The following is a 20,669-nucleotide window of genomic DNA, read 5'->3' as shown; positions in this document are numbered from 1 at the left end:
ATGAATTTGATTTACCGTGTTCTGGTGCATAAACCTCCCGATCTAGGATGCCTGGCTATTCACGAATGCATTAGCTTCAGTGTACACGGAGCAAAGCTGCTTTCATGAGAGAGGCCCCAAACCCTCATTCGTGTATGTCACAATCGATTGCATGACGAGATTCCGTGATTGATTACAAGCATACTTAAGATGGGGCAAATGCATTCGTGTGGGATCGGATTTCGCGTGGGACGTGGACTTGCTTGAGGGTGGGGTGTCACTTACGAGAATAGAGTCGATGACATAATTCCCAGTGTACACAGTACGTGAATTTGATCTGAGTTATTCTTAGATCTCCACACGTTTACCTCCCGATTATCCATCTATTTTTTTAACATCTGACCACTCCTTATTATAGAAGGATAGGTTAGCTCAGATTCATTCTAGAGAGAAGCTATACCATTGGCAGGCCCCGGCAACGATATTTTTGTCATAGCTTCTTGTATTTAGATTAATATTTATAGGGTAATCTTTTTCAGGATCAAATTATTTTTCAAAAATAGGGTTGCATCGCAAAAGTTCTCGATGGCATATGTTCGGGAGCGCATCGACAACACAGTTCACAAACCCTTAATACGTGAGGTTTTACTCTTTTTTGTATTGCGTCATTTATATCTTTTAAATGTTCAATTATGTTCCGAAAATGATAAATTTTGACTGCTTTCATAAAAATAAAGCATAGTTTTTTTTAAGCCTTTGATCATCTAAGCCGAAACAGAATTTGTATTGGCGATTAAGTCGGTGACCAATGAGGAATGCCGTCTCTATAAATGACTTTTGTAATAAGATGGATTAATTTTCGCGCCTTAAAGAATTTTACTCTGGGTATTTAGTGACTGCATTCCACATTCATGTTCTGATGCTGAGGTTTGGTGATTCCACTACTCAAGAAACGCATCTACCATGTGCAGACACATATACGATTTCCAAAGCAAAATTTTCAGACCTTATAGTGGATAAAAACATTGTACACGCTTATTATATATTATATATGGCCGAATGTAGGCGAACAAAATTGGCTGCGGTACGAAAGCTATGAATCAAGGGAATTAACCCGCGTATATAGTATCAGTTTTTACCCTTTTTTACCTCAAACCACTTACTTCACTCAAGCTAAGACTATTGCAGTTTCTTATCTTGCTCTTAATGCATTTTCATCAATTTAATCTGTAAATGGCGATTTTGCGTTGGTTTAAAGGTCAATAAAACAGAAAACATCCCTGGAAGTAGTTTTAGCACCTTTTCCGGCTAGCACACTGAGTTCCCTTCCCGCTGTGAATGAAAACTTTTTGGGGTTGCTCCTCTTCGGAATCAGCTGTTCGACTCGAGCTGCACGGCCGTTGCAGTTTGTGTTCTTCGACCGACTCCCAATATTACGGCATCTTCTACTCCACGTTCTTTAGATACCTCCTTCAGATCCCACCTCAATTCAGAGAGTATTTCTCTTTTCTCTCCCCGCTTTGTTCGAGTGTTCTCGTCGAGCCTTTGCCCACCCTTCCCTCACGAGTTCCCCGGATGAGAGTGAGACGGTTTGGAGAATCTTTCAATGTACGATTCAAGACATCAGCATCTTCCGAATCGCCTCCCGATTTCCTCTAATGAGCTTTTCTCCGAGAGATCCAAAGCCTGAAACAGTCATTGAAGCGAGCAGCCGGAGAGATAGCGCTGGAGATTGGTACAAAACAGTCTTCCTCGAATATACGTATTTTAACGAGATGAATAGGATATTCTGTATTTCATTCATAGGAGGATGTACGAGATATTTGTTGTGGGAATGAGTCCCCGGAAAAGGTTAGAGCAGTACAATTGTAGTTTGCTGAACTTCTTTTTTTGTTGCTTTTCCCTGTCGTTGCTGTGTAGTAACTCTCCCATGGCTGTCGTGGCACGATCCATGTATTCCCAGTCCACGGGCGGGAGTATGGCTCCTAGGTAGGGGTGGAGCCTCTGCAGTTTTCTTCCATTCCAATCCAAATGCCTTCTTTTGTCGTGAATCGTATTTTTATAGGATTAGGGCAAACCCCGTTCTTCTCAGGATGCGCTGTGCGGCCTGAGAGCCGATGCATCGTGCCAGGCAAACAAATAAGTTCAGAAAAATACAATCGTACTGCTAGGACGTAGTTGGACGGACCAAAGAGCAGTTCGACCAATGGACCCGTTAGAGCTGTAGTTTAGTCTGTTACACGCGTAAGTCACATAAGAAATGTTCCTTTTGCTTCATATTCGATGTTAGCCTAAATTGTGATTTAATGAACCGGATTTAATTTTCAAAATGCCACTGTCAGGTTTTTTTCGCATAAATGTGAAGTAGGTAACAGAACTGTTTGGCAAAGACACAAAGTAACTCCGATCTTCGAGGCAGTTTGAAAGAAAATAATGGGGGAAAAGTTTCAATTGCATCTGCGAGGAAATTAGATTTACTTGGAATATTAATTATTAAAATCTAAAAATGATTCCCATTACGTACCATTCGGAAAAAATTGCGGGAGAGGAGCTGGCATACAGGTGAGTTTTCGACTTTCTTTTTCCATGCGCATTTCGTGAAGGGCACTCAAACAGTCAGCTCTTAGGTCTCGATACAAATTTTTTTAAACCTCTGCACCAAATAGTTTACGCCATGCTTAAGCTTTCATCTGTTTGCCGCAGTAGTTAACCTAATAAAGTTAACCAGCAATGGTGTATGGAGAAGAAATTCAATTTATAAAGAGATTTAAGATTTTATCGCACATCTTCCGTAAGTTCACAACCTCTCTCGTAATAATGGCATATTTTTTTACCATTGCGCACAACCTGGAGTCCGTTTGAAGGGAAATTCAGATAAAACAACGGAGGAGAAGTTAAAGCTGACATTATTTCTAGACTCGACCGTTTTAACTTGTTGCCACTCCACTGACGACCCATCACTTTAGGGACAGGAGGAAGGATCGAGGGCCCTTCTTTGAGGGACTGGAGGAGGGATCGAGTGTAGGGGAGTATGCTCACGCCCAACGAAACGGCGTCCTAACCATTCCTCGGATGAAGGATCGTAGGCGGCTGCTCAATGGTAAGTAACACGGGTAGCTGGACCACTCGCGGCCATCGAAGAATGTTTTCTTAGGTTTATTTCTTAGGTATTTTTTTAAGTTTCTCGGTTAGCATTTTGGCACCTTAAAAAATAAATTGTCACGGATGTTTGTAGTTGACAAAATTGTTCCATGTTCTCACATGGAAAAAATATTCTTGGAATATATTTATGAGGCAACCCTTAAAATGTAACGTAAACCGTTTGAGATATCTTTTTCGTAAACTTGAGGAAGACAGATTCTTCACCATGAATTCCACCCACAAAAATATTGGCCAAAATAAATAATAAAAAAATGTACAAAATATGCCCGAATCCCTATCTATAAAGATCATGTTATCTTATATGTATTCATTCATTCATTTGCACGTTTTATTTCAGGTTTATTAATGATTTGCTTGGTTACGTGACAGGTCTTGCTACTCAAGAGTTTGTGCTATAATTAGAATTATTTCTTTTTATCTTACGTTCTTACAAAAATATTGCACTTTAGAAAACCAATGCTTGCACTTAAATGCACAATAAAATTCAGAAGATGCTTTATTATGCTTACCAATTGGTGACGAAAAGTGCTCAGGGAAAATTTAGTGATCGCAGTCTTCCTTTTAAAGATATCCGACGCGAGCGTCTTTGTCATTGACCTGAACATAGCAGTATCGTCTATTTGTACCGTTTTTGTCATTTCGCGTCCAGCTTTTTGCTTCATCAATTCATTATTATCTGATTAAACCCGTGTGAAATCGCAATCTGTGGAATTAGAAAAAAACATTAGGATTGCCTCATTCCTCGCTGCACCTCATTTCCGTTTTTAACGCGCCTTTTCATTCTATAGGTTGAATGTACGTGTATTTCAAGTTTTTTGAATGTTCTGGTGAAGTGAGTGGACATCACGAAAAGTGACCTACATTTTTTGACAGGAAAATAATGGCCAAGAATTTCGGTAGTAAAGAATTGTAATAAGTGTGTTTCACCAATTTGAGATAAAATATTTTACCGCTCATCAGATAATTATTTCCAAGCAAATTTACGTGCTTCCTTAAGTTTCGGATCTTATCTAATTAGGTCATACAAATGTGGTATGGATTAAGTAAATGTTATCATTTTTCACTCATACGTTAATCCTATTGGGAAAGTGATATGTCTGCCTAAGGTGTGATTGAAGAAAATGTGGACTGGGTGGCTAGAGGTGTAATTGCTTGCGTAAATAATATCTAGAAAAGAAAGGTTGAAATAATCAGAGATGTATGTTACATCGATTAGGAAAAAGCGTTTGATTGAGTGAATTGGAGCGTGCATGCTAGGAGACATAGAAGTATTGACGTAGAAGATCGAAGATTAACGAGGTAGTTGCTTAGCGGTCGAATACTAGAAGTAAATTTATATATGATGAGGAAATAGAGGTGTGAGAAAGTGAATATTGGGAAATGTGTTAGACGAGTGCTCTGGATGTCACTAACACTTTACTGCATACATACTGCAAAAATTGTAGAAAATCAACTGAAAAAACAAAAAGCATGACACTTCGAGGTGAAAACATTCGACATACTAAATATCACAGCCCGTAACAACATATACGAAGGAAGAGGTACATGTTATGACGAAAAGAGTTTTAACAGGAGGTCTTGGATTTTAAAAAAAATACATTTCCTGATAAAGCTATGAGAATGGGTACAGAAAATGGATAAGTAAATATTTCCTAAGTAGGAAAGGATTTTGAGCGGGTGAAATCTCTTTGGGAAAGCTCTCAAGCCTAGGAATTATGATTACCTCGCTGTGCAATGCGGTGAAAATAAGGATCAGGACTCATCAAACAAAAGCAGGATTTTGAAAACTTTAAGGATGACTTACAGCGAGTAAAATACCAGTTGAATTGAGGAAAAGATTCCCGAAATGTTTGTTTTGGTGTGTGGCTTGGCTGGAGTAGCGACGGAGGCTGTAAAGAAGGAAGAAGTACTTTCGAAGTTTTTAAAGGTGGTTATGGAGGAAAATAGAGAACGTAGAGTGGTGCCACGGCGTTGGAAATGGTGTCTAAAAAGAATGGAAGAAGTAAGTTGTTGGAAAGTATAGTAAAAGGAAAAGTTATCGCTTGGACACTTATTCAGAAGGGACTGCTTACAAAGACGAATAAAAGACTGAAAGGTAGTCAGGTAAAGAGGGAGAGGATGACAATGATTCAGCACGTTATCTAGAATAATTGGAAGGAGTACTGAATTAGGAGTTACAGATTGTACACAAAACAGAAATGGTTTGGAGAGCCAGTTGATACTGTATATGCCCTAAGTAAATATTTTAAAAAGAAGAATCAATATTAATTGAACTTACCAGTTATTGTTTTATCGCTTTTAAGTTTCAGGGAGCCACATATACCGCGCTAGTGAGTTCCGATAACTCAGGATAGATTCATACCTCTGGAATATTGAGGCACTGAGGTTTTTTTTAATGCTCCGATATGAGTACCAAATACACGTAGCTGCAGCGGTTAGAGCAACTTTAATGCTCCAAAATCACTCTACTAGCTGTGTAGATTATTGTGTCATAATTTAACGTGATAAAGATTGGGGATAAAAATTGGATTCATATGCAGATTGGTTTCATTCTTAGTTGCTTTATAAGGGTTACATTGCCTGTCACTGTATTTCAAAGGATGCGGAATCAAGAGTCTGCTGGTGACAATGGCAGTACAAGATAGAAATGAAACGAGGGAATACCATGGCGGTTTTTTTTTAATTTTTGTCTCGAATGAATTAAGGAGTATCCAGTTGAGTTGGAGGCGGACATTTCTCCAAAAACGGTATTGCGAATATTTATTTCTAATCGTATGAAATACCCGTATTTTTCCCTAAATCGCGTCGTACACTCATAACGGTCACTTTTCTTGAAGTGTATTCCGGACTCGTATAATTTTCAAGTCCGGAATAGAGCTAAAGTCCTTTTTCATCGACAAGTGTGGAGTGCAGGGTGAAAAACACTAGAAATTACCGCTAATTATATTTTTGTTTATTAAAGCCTTAGATTAGAGCTTTACATTCGCTGCCCCCATTTTTTTGCTCCACTGCTCCAGTCGTACAAAATTTTGGGATCATTTATTATCGCAGATTTTCACCGGGGAACTCTTAAATTGTCTGTTGTAAGAAGACCTCTCTCTCATAACGGGGAATTCTGTTGCTAATATATTCTTTTGAATGTATTTTCTGCTAAAATTCTCAACTCACACGGTGCGTACGTTTTTTTTATGACGACGAAATGTTTTACTAATATCCGTCATTCACATACCAATTATTTATTGGTTGTGTGATAATGATGAACCGTCACCAGTGTAACCTTTTTACTGAAAAATGATGTGTGATAATGTATTGAAGCTTCGTTAACAGCTTTCAAACCTGACGGAAGATAATCTACTTGAACTCATTTTACGAGCACTTCTCAACATTTCAAAGAATGATCATTTGCCGGAATTATGATCAGTGATAGCATAAACATAGACACAGTAATAAACATACCACAGTACATAGAAAAGCATTATAAACACTGCCATCATAGCACCCTAAACACAGTAATTAACCCTTAGGTCGGTTTGGTAGGTGATGATAGAGGTCATGCAGTACTAAGCCCTATACGGCGTGTGAAATTCACACATCAGGATAGGGGGGCAGTTCCTTTCCCTGTGCTGGTTATGATTTACCTGGAGGATCTGGTGCCCGAAAAATCACATACTGGGTGGAGCTGTAGGTGCCTAGAGAGGCTTTCCCGTGAATCGAACCCGGGCCCTACGGTGAGTAGTCCAACGATCTGCACCTGGCCTACCGCGTATATATATATATATATATATATATAACGATTGTCCGGAAAAACTCATACGAGCGGCACAATAATGGGCTGACACAACATAACACAAATAGAAAAGAATAGACACATATAAAAGAACACTTACACGGTAAATTGTTCGAGCTTTCGGCCCTCTCAGGGGCCTTCTTCAAGAGAGACTGAAAATATGCTATGGATCAGGAGAGGGGAAAGAGTTATGGGCGTGGAGGGGAGGTGTGGAGGGGAGGTGTGGAGGGAATGCTGGGAGGGAAATTAAATATGGCGGTTAAGGGTGGGAATTTTGAAGGAACGGAAGGATAGTATGTAGGCGGATTCACGAGTTCTCACCTCTATGTTGGTAGCTGAATCAGGTAGGGATTCTAGGATGCTGAGGGAAAAACACTGGTCGAATGAAAGGTTGTGGGAATTAGCGTGTGAAGGGATAGGAAGAGAAGAGAGTGAGGCAGAATTACAGGAGTACCGGTGATTATTCATTCGGATGGATAAGGGGGTAATGCATTCACCTATGTAGAAGGAAGTGCAATGTTTGCATGATAAAAGATAAATAATATTTTTTGAGAGGCAATTAGCGTGGGAACGAGGTGGGGGGGCTATGAGGGGATGTAGGGAGAGGGGAGTAGGCATAATAAGAGGACAGGTTTTACATCGGGGGCGGTTGCAAGTTGGGGAAATATTGGGAAATTTGTCACGGGGGGGCGCCAAAGGGTTGGTGGATCTCAGAAGGTTTTTGAGATTGGCGGGTCGTCTGTATGCGATAGATGGGCATTGGGGTAGTAAGGATGAGGTCGCGTCATTGTCATGTAAAATTGGAAACAGTTCTTTAAGGAGGGTTTTCAGTCTGTGTGGTCCGGGGTAATAGGTGGTGCAAAGGTTGAGTCCTGCGTCAGATGTGGGCTTGTTATTGTGTGGTGTGTGTGGTTGGGTGGAACGGTGGATTTTATTTCGTAGCAACTTTTCTGGGTAACCGCGTTTGAGGAGTGCAAGGTGTAGATTGGCAAGGTATTTGTTGAGAGTGGCTGTGGTGTTGCAAATTCGGTGTCCGCGGATAGAGAGAGAGTTAGGAATCGAGCGTTTCGTGTGTTGAGGATGACAGCTTGTGTGGTGTAGGTATTGCTGATGGTTAGTGGCTTTGATGTGTACTGAAGTAGTGAATTTGTTGTTTTGAAGTAACATGTCTGTGTCAAGAAAGGTGATGGTGGAGTCTGAAATGGAAGAGGTGAATTTAACCGTGAAAGATGAATTTAAGGCGGATAAGAAGTTGTTGAGAGAGTCAGAGCCATGTGTCCAGAGAATAAAAATATCGTCTATGTAGCGGACCCAGAAAAGAGGTTGAAGGGGTTGCTGTGACAGGAAGGTCTCTTCGAGATGGCCCATGAAGAGATTGGCGTATGATGGTGCCATCCTCGTTCCCATCGCTGTGCCTTTTGTCTGTAGGTAAAAACAATTTTGGAAAGTGAAATAAAATAAATAAATAAATTTTGTTAGGACGAAAGTGGCAAGATTAAGGAGAAATTCCGTTGAGGGGCGCTGGGGTAGGGGGCGCAGAGAAAGATAATGTCGGAGGGAGGATAAACCTTCTGCATGGGGAATAGAAGTGTAAAGTGAGGTAACGTCGATGGTGGCCATAAGTAGGTTGGGTGTGGAGGGAATAGAGACGGAATTTAGACGGTCGAGGAAGTGGTACGTGTCTTTCGTGAAGGAGGGCAAGGAGAGTACAAGTGGTTGTAGGTGGTGGTCAAGGAATGCGGAGATTCTTTCGGTGGGAGAATTGTAACTGGAAACTATAGGACGACAGGGGATGTTGGGTTTGTGTATTTTTGGGAGGAGATAAAACTGGGGTGTTCTGGGGTTTGGGGGTGAAAGTAGGGATATGTCTTGGGAGGTGAGGCCTTCTTCTGGTCCGGAGTGGAGGAGAAAAGACCGAATTTCGGTTTGGAAAGTTTGTGTTGGGTTTTTGGTTAGAGTGGTATAGGTGGATGTATCGTTCAGGTGAGCGAGGGCTTTGGAAATATAATCATTGGTGTTTAGAATTACAACAGAGGAGCCTTTATCGGCGGAGGTAACAACGATGTTAGGATTGGACTGTAGGGTTTTTAGGGCATGACGTTCGTTCATGGAGAGGTTATTTTTCGGTCTGAGATGTTTTCTGAAGGATTGATTGGAAACTTTTTCGATGAGAAGACGTATAAAAATTTCGACAGGATGGTTACTAGGAAGAGGTTTTGGCTCATGAGTTGAAGCCGGGCGGAATTTGTCAAGTGCGGGATTGGTTTTTAGGTTACTGAAAGGTTTACTTTGTGATTTCCAGAAGGCGCGCCATCGAAGGTTTCGGCAGAAATTGAGGGTATCAGTGAGTATGTTTATGTGGTTTATTTTTGTAGGGGAGAAGGATAGGCCTTTGCTAAGAACGGATATTTCATTGTCTGAAAGGCTGGTGTTTGAAAGGTTTACAATGTCATGGGCATTGTCGGAGGGAGGGGGGGTGTTGGGATTGTTCGGTGGTGGCTGGCGTTTTGGAAAAACCGGAGGGCCTTTGGGAGGAGGGGGAAGGTTGTAAATGCTGCGGAGGTCAGGCTTATATTGAAAGAGTGGGGGTGGTTGAGGAGGAGGTGGCGGGAAAGGGTGAGAGTGTGGAATTTTGAGACCAACTCGGAAGTAGGAAATATACAAGTTGGACAGTTTTTTAAGGAGAGTTTGACGTTTTTGTTGGAGGGAACGTAGGGCAGACGAAATTATGGCGTTGAGTTGTGGAATTAGGTGAGCAGAAGCCAAAGAGATTATTTTAAAGAGGGAAAAAAGGTTTGATTTGTGTTGTTCACGAATGCATTGGTATTGCATAAGGATAAGGTGGGTGTATTCTAAAGATTTTTGGTAAGAAAATGCATTAAGTATGGGGTGGATATCGGGAAGAGTAGCAGATAGTGGTAGGGAAATGACTAGACCGTTGGGAACGATTCCTAAGGACAGGCAGGAGGTGAGAAACTCGGTGTGGCTTGTGTATTTGGCGAGCTTATAGGCGTGACGGCGAAAATTTCGGATCCAAGACGGAATGGGATGAGGGTGGTCCATGTTTAGGCGATTGAGAAGGTTGTGGAAAATAAATAGGAAACGAAGGAAGACAGTGGTGAGGGAAAGGATAGCACATTCAAAATAGAGCAGAATCCGCGGCGCAAAACCTGGTGCTGGATCCCACGACGAACACAGAAGAGACAGGAACAGTAGCTAGGTAGCTTAATATCACGATTGTCCGGAAAAACTCATACGAGCGGCACAATAATGGGCTGACACAACATAACACAAATAGAAAAGAATAGACACATATAAAAGAACACTTACACGGTAAATTGTTCGAGCTTTCGGCCCTCTCAGGGGCCTTCTTCAAGAGAGACTGAAAATATGCTATGGATCAGGAGAGGGGAAAGAGTTATGGGCGTGGAGGGGAGGTGTGGAGGGGAGGTGTGGAGGGAATGCTGGGAGGGAAATTAAATATGGCGGTTAAGGGTGGGAATTTTGAAGGAACGGAAGGATAGTATGTAGGCGGATTCACGAGTTCTCACCTCTATGTTGGTAGCTGAATCAGGTAGGGATTCTAGGATGCTGAGGGAAAAACACTGGTCGAATGATATATATATATATATATATATATATATATATATATATATATATATATATATAATTTTAACAAAGGAGCGAGATAGCGCCAGCCAACAAAAACACAGAGAAACGCAAGTGACACTCACACGTAGTCCAAATTTTCGGTGGCTAAACCATCTTCCTCTGAAGAAAGAAGGTACTGACAATGCATATAAACTCTTTCCCATGAAACAACATGAACACCAGCACTTACAAATTTACATCGGATGTCCCCTTTCTTTCGTTGCAAGTCGAAATCTCATTATTTGTGCCCTCTCATCTCAGTTAATCCTAAAGAAAAAGGCCCTTTCTAATACCCACTCTTTTAGTCATTCTCTTTAGTAATAACCAGATTCCTCCCTAATTTTTTACTTATCATACTTGAATTTTAAAGTCTCTTCAGAAGTTCCGAGCCTGAGATTTAATTGGGGACTTGATTGCATCCGGAATAATTTACCGAAGGGAGCTTTTTGACGTCCATCATTGAAAGAATAAAAGTGAAAAAGGAAATTTGGTGAGCTGTTGCTCGTCGTGATAATAATTTATCTTCCTCTTCAGCATCACAGCAGCATCAGGTAGTTTGATATTTATCAAGCAGTGAAATAAATGTTGAGTTTAATCGTGCACTGCGATTTTCACCTTCATTTGTTTTGAAGAAGAGTTAATGCTCCAGGTTATTAGCCGCCTCTTGGTTGACAGTAAACACTCCTCAGTTCTCAGCGGGTTCATAGGATTTCGTAATGTGTTTAAAGGACATCTTACTTTAGGAGAGGCTTCTACACCATCCGAGTACCATCACGTTTCTCCAATGGCCGCTTTTTAGTCGAGTACTCCCACCTTTTTCTTAAATGAGTTCTACTTGTGGCAAAGCCTAATCCATCGTCGGTAACATGTTGAAGGTACCCTGGGCCCCTTTCTCAGATCAACATATCGAATTACGAGTTCTCTGTAAATTTTGTATTCGATGCATTGTAAAACTTTCTGATTTGAATATTGTGTAATATAGGCAAGTAGCAAATTCTGCATAATTTAGCGGACTGCATATCATATATATTTTTTAAATTGACTGGTAGTTTTGACAAACGGGTCACTGGTATCGTAAAGAATTCCCTCGAGACTGAATTCTGGATTTTTGATTTTAAATTTTAAATTGTCGCAATGGGGTGTGTAAAAAAACATTGTCTCTCAAGGTCCTTATTGTAATCATCATAAATGCATCACAAATATGAATATGTAATTGCACCACTCCGATTTACTTTTGATAAGGACAGCTGGACAAATTATGTAATGAGCCCTGTAAGAATTCCTTTAAGATTTCATGCTTATATTTATGTAGGTTTACCCTTTTTTAGTTTCTTTCCTCTATTATGTAAGCGTACCATTTTGCTTCAGTCTTTAAATGTTAACAATTGCTCAATGTATGCATTCCACTCGATTTAATAAAAATGCAATATCGATGAGAAATTTTGCACAAGTGTCAATTCACACAAACTTAAGGTAGTGTAAGTTCAATGGAATTGAAACTCATACTTGTTAATAATATATTACCTTTTCTCTATGATTACTAGGTAAGAATGGAATGGCTGTCCCCTGGATTCTCAAGATTTTTGAACTTTTGAAGTAGGTGCCTTGGAGTAGGTACTAAAGGGGAGAGGTTACACGAATCAGTTCGACGGCGTCCGGATTATCCTGGTGAGTAATGAATTCACTGGCTGAAATGGTCTCTGATTCGATGTCTACCTGTCCCGGTTCGACCATTAGTCTCAAAAGACGTTTTATTCGGGTGGCAACGTGTAGAAAATGTGAGATATCTGTATTCAATATGCATTGCCCTTTCGTTCGTTCCTTTCGAATTAACTTCCTCATCGAAATGTTTTACCACACCATTCCCTTTACCTCCTCTTAAGATGGTACCATCCGACGAAAGATAATGTATATAATCTTTCCTCCTGCAACTCTTAATTTTGGAAGTAAATTTGTCTCTTTCGTTTAACTCGTGTTTCGTTTCGTAGTTATTAGTTTTAAGAATTCAAATGTTAACAAAACCTGAATAAAAAATGATGTGATTCTTCCTAGAACTCAGCAGTCGTCTCAATCGAGAATTTTAGTAATCCAATTATTCCTTTATTCGGAATAACGAAGTAATTAGTCTACGACTATTGAAACCAGAACTTCTTTCCTGGAGCAATGTTTAATAATGGAAAAATAGCTGTCGCATTTTATACCTTATCACTATTCATGTGGTGTTTTTTTTCAGATATGCGCATATTATCGGATATCTTTAATATAATTACTAAATATTGATATTTTGAGACATTCCAGGAAAGAATGTGGATTCCCTACATTTTTTGCTCAATGCAAAACTCTATGCCACCCTTTTGTTCATTTCATTGCCTCTCTTTCCATTCTGTAATGACTAAATATGTATAATATACAAGCTAGTCTGCCATTATGACATTTGGAAACAATTCAGCGCTAGCCCGTCCTCACCTGTCCCATTTGCGATGTAAAATAAATGATCAATGTTATAATTTCTTGGTGTTGAACATTCAATTAACATGGTTTTTGTTTAGAAGTGTAATCCTAGAATAAACATATCATAATGTATTGATGACTGTGCGAGAGACATTTGAGCTTGATGGAAGCTCTAAATTTTTTGTTTGAATTCTCGAACTATCAAAACACGAAATGAGGTGAAACTAAAGGAAACTCGAGTTGATGTACAATGGTATTCAGTCAGCTTTAAAACGATAAACGTGTTGTAGATCCAGATCCAGTCATTTGGATTTTGACTCAGCGCTTTAGCACCTTTAACGTTTACAATTGGAGCGTTTGTAACCTAGAATTCGCATTACCCAACTGTCTTGTCCTTGTTGTTCCTCATGCATGTAGAGGCATCAACGCTATGGTGTGCAATAAATTGCGCATTCGTGTAAGCTACCTAAATTTCTATCTCAAATACGAGTTATTTAGCAATAATTTTGCCAGTGAATGTAGTGGATGTATTGTGAACGACTATTGAATCGAACCCGAACCCTCTGTTCTGCTCTCTAGAATACAACACCTGTATTGTCCTACAGTTGCCGATAATTGATGTCGGGAAACTCTTCTTTGGCTCAGATTTTAATAATTTAATTTTATGAGTTTAAAACTCTTCCATTATTTCTGGAGTGCGTTGAAAATTATCTTACTTTGCTTGAAAACTGTGAGGGACTAGATGATGTCAATTTTGGTTTATGAGCACTCGGCGCACTAAGGCTGTGCATGAGGCTACTTTTTTCTATCTCTCATTTAAAAGCTGTTGGTTTCGCCAAATATAATTACTCCTTTTTACACCCGCGAAACTACTTTACTTTAATGATTCGACTGGTAAATTTATAACATGTTAAGAAGGAAACGAGAATAAATAACCGTTCCTCAAAATTTCTTCTCTTTTTAGTAGCCAACCCTATTGATAGTTGATGAATTATCTTATTATCTTAGCATTTTATTTTTACTCATTTTATCATTAAAAAACAGTAATCAAGTAGAAGGTCGGTTTGCTAGGTGAGGTAGAGTTCACCCAGTACTAAGCCCGACGGCGTGTGAATTTCACACGCCGTCTGGCGTAGTACTTGGTGAACTCTACCATCACCTAGCAAACCGACCTTCGTGTTGATCACTGTGTTTATGGATTTTGTTATATCCAAAAGGGTAATTCTTACGAAAAAAAAACCGGTACGATTTATATATTTTTAGAGCTTTTTGCAGTTTAGCAATCGTTATCCCCGAAGTTGAGGAAATAAAATCATTTTGACAATCGCAAACATATCAAAATAAGTATTTAGAGTAATCAGCTTCTTTTCTATTTCAATTTTGAATCCCCAAATGCATTTTAATGGTAATTGCTCGAATGCGAGGAATTGCAACTTCAAATGGCAATGCATTGGTATTTCCAAAAATCACGCCATTCAACTCCATTCATGCGAAAACACTCCTTTTCAGTCTCAGGTCGTCAGGTCCAAATAGCACATTTAGAGCACATAAATTGTGTACCATGTAAGCATATATTTCAAAATACCGTTTATATTTTATACCTTTCTGTGGTGCATGGATATTGTTAGAAGCCTACAATCTAGTGTAACTCGCCCTCAGATATTTTTTCCGGAAAACAAATGGTTAGGCTAGAGTTGTGATTTTTACAGATTACTTGTATTCCACAGTTATGGCATCTTTGCCATCACCGTGGGGCCATGAAATTTTAAAGAATTGCTTGAAAAGAGCGTGTAACGTTCCGTCCTTTTGAATTTTCATCGGCTGTAGTTTTCGGCCTATCGCCATGGCTTTCCTTCTTCTTGATATGAAAGTGAACTGCCACTTTGGAGCCGACATCCGTAGCCTTGACAGCACAATAATCGGCGTGGATCGTAGGTTTTTGGAATGGGTATTTTGATACCAAAATATTTTTTTTGACATTTAATACGGGCGTCTTCAGGAACGGAAAATCCGCACACAGCGAGAGAGAAACCATTTTTGCCACAAAATGCTAACTCACCGCTTACGGTGAATGTTGAAAATTTACTTTAGCGTCGGTGCTCAGCATTCCTGCGGGTGGATTCACACGAAAGTGAGAAAGTTAGTTAAACTATTTTCCCTCATTTCCGCAGCGCGTGAGGACATCAAGATTTTTTTTACAACTTAAAAAGTAGTATGACTTCGGAAAGACCTTGAAAAGGGTTGAGTCACCTACCTCTTCTTCAGAATTATTGGGTTTGGGTTAATAGAACTTTTTCGAAAATCATTTATCCTTCATAACCTAATTATTCTCCATTGTTCGACTCCATTCAGTGTCATAAATTTACTTCCGCTCATAAAAGTTGGGCCACATCCGTGTTTCAAGGACCTCTGCAACTTAAACATTGCAAAACGTTTCTCCCCGTGCGCAATTTGCATTGTCTCTTTGTCGTTGTGGCATATTCAGTATCATTTCCCACGTGTCTAAAACCACGTCGTGGTTACTCGGGTACAATACGCTTCCTCTTGGATGATCATTCCTCATGTGTCAATTTGGAAATCAGCTCATTTATTTGACGTATCCTTGTTTGACGCTGGTGAACTTTTAGTCTTTCCATGGTGCGGGTCGTATTTTGATTTCACCGTCGTATGGTTACTCATGTCATAATCATTAGATTTATCCAGATAATCATGGAATTATCTAGTACCACGAAATTCAGACTAAGTTGGGCAATCTGTTTAATTAAGGAATCACACTAATTAATTTAAAAAACATTTCGCAGTTTTCGCATGTTTTATTATACTGAAAATGGATAAAACAAAGAAGAGTCTCACTTATAAATTTCCTGCTAAACTTTCATGACATGGCTTATCTATTCACAGATTAAATATGTCACAAAAATATTTTAAAAATTTACTTGTGAAATCGGGGAATGATAACGGACATGTTGGCATAAATATTGGTGGACTTCATGCACAATACGTATACTTTAAATATTGAATGCTACGCATGCGCATTCATGTAATTATTAATTCATTATCGGAATAAAGAGTGATTATTTCTTAACTACTTTTATACAATATGGTTTCCAATTCTACTCAGTCCCTTCGATCGCAAATGCCTGGGTTAATATAATACCTACACATCGATTTTGTCTGCAATATTGGTATCAATACAGGTTTTTTATGAGTTTGATGTCGCTTGAAGCTATTCAAACTTTTCCGAGCTTGATTTGGGGTCATTGACATTATATTCGAGCGGCACTGGTTTCAGTAAAAAGTTCGGCAAAGCAAATAAAAATGCCTTCAACAGTGGTTGATTGCTGAGTGCGTGAAATTCGATTATTTGAAAGTTTCCGGTTATTGTTTGTAACAGCTGGTAAGACTCATCAGACTTTTCATTTGAATATTGATAGAATAACGGACTGAGAACCTGTGATGAAAACCTCAGTGGCAGCTAAAAAAATTGGAAATAAATTTGCAAAACACAGTAAATAAAGTGAACTTTCTGTTAATGTGCTACTTCCGGATGAATCTGAAAATCGAAAATGGGACACCTTCTATTCTAAGAAATATTAACCTGTTTGAGATTCATTTCCTTAATTTGGTCGCGCCTGCCGAATTTAGTGAATTATTTCTAACGCGAGAGATAATTTTGTTTGCGTGTATGTAGCCTTGCAGTTTAGACTCGACTAATAACTCCAGGATAATATGAAATCACGATTCGGTATCATAAAAATCAATTGTTTAGCAGAGCGTTTACTCGTTCCGGTTTATTTGGAAATGACATCCAAAATTTTTCTTTTTTCCTCATCAGATGGAGATACCTACTCTTAAACGTGCATACCTAATTGTGACTTCTTACCCACTATGGCCATTACCATGCTGGTCCTAATACGCTAGTCAGTGCTTGCATGATTTAAGTATCCAGGTAAGATAGTTACAAATAGCGAATGGATTTCGGCTGATGTTCCACCGAGTCTTCCCGCGTATCGCAAAAATATCGGCCATATTTCTAATCCTATATTTATTCCGCACAATTCTTTAGGTCCAAATACCAACTTGAATTAAACAATGGGGGGGTAGGCGATATTCATTTTAGACTTCTGTTGTTATATTTTTTCCTCCGATAATATATTTATACTAAAACATTTACGTCCATCTCAGAACTTCTTCGGAAGCCTGTGGCAAACGTAATTTAAGTATTTGAGAAATAAATTTATAAAAATACGAGTAGTTCCTTCGCGGTATTTTTCTCCGCTCCCGTTCTTAAAATTCCAGATCACGGAGCCATAAAGCTAGCCATTTTGATAGAATATTTTGGTAATATTCCAATTCAACAATGAAATAATTTATTAATGGTTGGATAGACAAATACTCATTCAAATGCTAATTCTCTGAGCATTATTTAGCACTCATTTAAAAATTTCAGTCGAACCCGGGCATGTAAAAAAAGACTATTATCAGTCGTTTTAAATGTGTCAGGGCATTCATTCAGTGAATAAGAGGCAATCCAGTAAATTATTTTCAAAGTCATTTGTGATTTTAATTAATTTTACAGCTTGGATTTTTGGTAGGTAAAACGCTTCCTTGTTAATCTAAAGGTCATGGGTTCGAGCTCTGTTCTTGAACACTTGATGACCAGCCACGAGTGACCTGTTGGGATCTCAGGGGCAGGCACGACTACCACATACACCCGTATGAGGAAAAAGTTTTTTTTCGTTTTTTTATGTAATTGCATTAATTCATTTTCACCGTCATTTTTATGTTACATTCGCACACTTCTCAGAATGGTTTAACTTTGGATCATATTTTTAATATGCCTCTATTCATTTACGCCACTAACTTGACTTATACGACTTCTCGTACTTTCGGAATTGGTTAGGATAACGTTTCAAAAGAGTTCAACTTGGGAGTTTTTCCTGTGATATTCTGATCTTGTGTTCTATCTAATAGATTAGGAAAATATGCGTGAATAAAATGGCACCAAATACATCAAACGCTGAATCATTTTTTGCACATTGCTCCATTGTTGCTTTTCGCAATTTATTTAAGTTGTCTTAGAGGAACTCTCGTCGCTGTATTTTCAACACTTCATTCAATTCAGCACTCAACGTTCCCCTCGCAGCTCACGCCGCCGGAAGCCTAGTGTTTTGGTCAACGCCATTGATCAGCAATTACGAGTTACGAGCTCGTTCATTTGCACACGACGGCGGTCATGTTTGTATTGAAGTTTCAGTAATAGACCATATTCAATACGCATAATGTTAGAGCTTCTAGTTTAGCATCTTGGATACAAATTCAACAAATGTTCTCAATTACTCAATCACGGAGTAAAAGGAACATAGCCCGCTATCAAGATGAATCAATTAATCGAATTACCAAAAGTTAATGTAGTAAAGAAGGTGAATTCTTAAATTATTTTATGATGCCAAGTTTTGCATATTATTTTCAATAGTCCGAAAATTAGTATAAGTCTAAGGTAGAAAATTCGGTGAGAATCAACATAAAATGGACAAAATAAATTCATGTAAAAAACTGATCCTTCTTTGCAAAATCTTTATTCGACCGTTTCATGCTTTTCCATGCTCAATGACCGTTTCATGCTCAAAATATCGTTATTTTCCCGACTGTGTGGCACCACCATTCCAGTGACAACATTATCTCCCCTAAATCTTTCATCAAAAGTAAATTTATTAAAGTAATTTATTAAAATGTATCGTATTTCTAAATGTGCCCTTCGGCTGAGGCTCCTCATTTTTTTATAAAAAGCCTCAGACAAAATATGTTATTTTCTGTTACTAAGAAGGCAACCCCATACTTCTTTCACTCACTGGACAATCTGGAATCATTTTTCTGATTTCTCAGAATATACCTGTCTCTCCAGCTACAGTGTGCGTGAGTCATGGGTTACATTTCGCACGTATGCTACGAAAGGCAAACGTCACCAGTTGAAATCAGGGACTATCGTTGCTAGCTGTCAGGCTAAGGTATTGATATGGACTTAAGATGAAAAAGTTGAAATTAAATGTATTTTAAGTCTAGAGAATGCATTTAATGCTAATTCAAAAAATAAATACAATCGATAAACCTATGCTTATATTCATTTCCTAATAAAATGGACGGTTGAAGAAGGGGCTGTACGTAATTTCTCAGTTTCGCACCACTTAATAAGTTAAATAAAGTGAGTAAAATAGGTGAGAGTGCAAGGGAAAATCGTCGCGTGAGTATAATATTTGATGATGTTGCTTTAACCACACAACCACATCGTAGAACCAGTTTTCTATTTGAAGGTAGTATTAAATAACAGCAAGTTCAGCAGTGTTTAAAATCCACGCATCAGAACTGGGTGGAGCAGTTACTTTCTTTGTGACGCCTATGGTTACCCAGTAAGATCTGGAACACGAACCATCACAGGACTAGCACGCCCACAATGTTGCTATAAGCTTGGAAATTTGGATTTATTAGAAAGGTCAGAGATATCACTTGAAATGTCTGAAATAGTAAATGTTTGCAGTGAAACGCTAAAAAAGATACAGTTGCTATGTGGCGGCACCATAAATAATATTTAACCAAATGTTTTTTCAATAGTTTACCCCGCAAAATTTATCTAAAATGAAACGAACCCGTCATGATTTTCACAATCGTGTGCTCAAAACTGGTGTACTACCCCTCCCTTACATAGGACCTGGTGGGATAATCGTTACGATCAATTTTGTCATTTGTGACCTAAGATACTGATATTAAATTCAAAAAAACTGCGGTAGATGTCAGGACACTAACTTTTAACGGAGTCATATGTCTCGATAGCTTAACTGTCTAAAGCACTCGGCCGGATATCTGGGAATCGGGGTTCGAATCCCGGTCAAGGCGAATAGTTTACCCTCTAAAATTGTTGCATTTTGATATTTTTATTATTTGAGGAAATCATCTCCAAGACGCTAAATCGTGGGAGTACATCCATTTGGAGCAAATTTCATTCCTGTTTAATTTACGCCCTTTGTTTTTTTATTAATCTATATAACTCCACGCCGGAGAGTAAATCATTTTGAGGTGCTGAATAATTTCAGTGCTGATTTGTGCGTCTTTTGAGCGGATTCGACCTCCGAACTCACATTTCTCCCGTGGTGATTTTCATTCTAGTCTCATACCTACTCGACTAGTTTGCACAGGCCTAATGGAAAAGGTGTGACCATGCGTGGAGCTCCGCGATTTTGAGAGCGGACTTGTTCATATTGCGAAATGATTTCCGCAATCTCCACAGCGGAGAATATCGTCAGCGAGAACCGATTCGAGTCCAGCTGAATTGTGCCGTGGGCTAATGAGAAGGCAGGAAGCGTTTTGTTATCCGGTGTCGTGGCTGCTGTCAGTGACAGGCTCAAAATCGAAAACAGAGGGGGAGCAGATGATGGTTCCGGCGTGTATGAGACCCGGCGTGTTTGTGATGATTGGGCCACGTGCAGTTCCTGGTGCGCCACAAACAGTACGCTAGTTTTCCCAGGAAGAATGCTCCATTAATCGGATGGACGACCGGAAAGGAGGAGGAAGAATGGCGGGGCGCATGGATGGTGGCTTTGTTTCTCCATCCTTGTTTTATTTCGCTTTTCAGTTTGAAAGCGTG

General features: G+C 39.2%; 1 protein-coding gene across 7 annotated transcripts in view; it reads left to right on the top strand.

Annotated features, from left to right (window-relative positions):
• PMCA (plasma membrane calcium-transporting ATPase 3) overlaps positions 1–20,669 on the top strand; it is a 514,945-nt gene that overhangs the window by 192,452 nt on the left and 301,824 nt on the right. For 5 of the 7 annotated variants that reach the window (XM_071582852.1, XM_071582851.1, XM_071582850.1 and 2 more), the window contains exon 3: positions 12,124–12,247. The exons of the other annotated variants lie outside the window; for them this stretch is intronic. The gene's annotated coding sequence lies outside the window, so the exon portion shown is untranslated. The remainder of the gene's footprint in view (positions 1–12,123; positions 12,248–20,669) is intronic. 7 annotated transcript variants of the gene reach the window in all.

Source organism: Hetaerina americana, unplaced genomic scaffold (genome assembly GCF_022747635.1).
Source record: "Hetaerina americana unplaced genomic scaffold, ioHetAmer1.1.p SCAF_12, whole genome shotgun sequence".
Lineage (NCBI taxonomy): Eukaryota > Metazoa > Arthropoda > Insecta > Odonata > Calopterygidae > Hetaerina > Hetaerina americana.
This window is presented reverse-complemented; position numbering and strand designations above follow the sequence as displayed.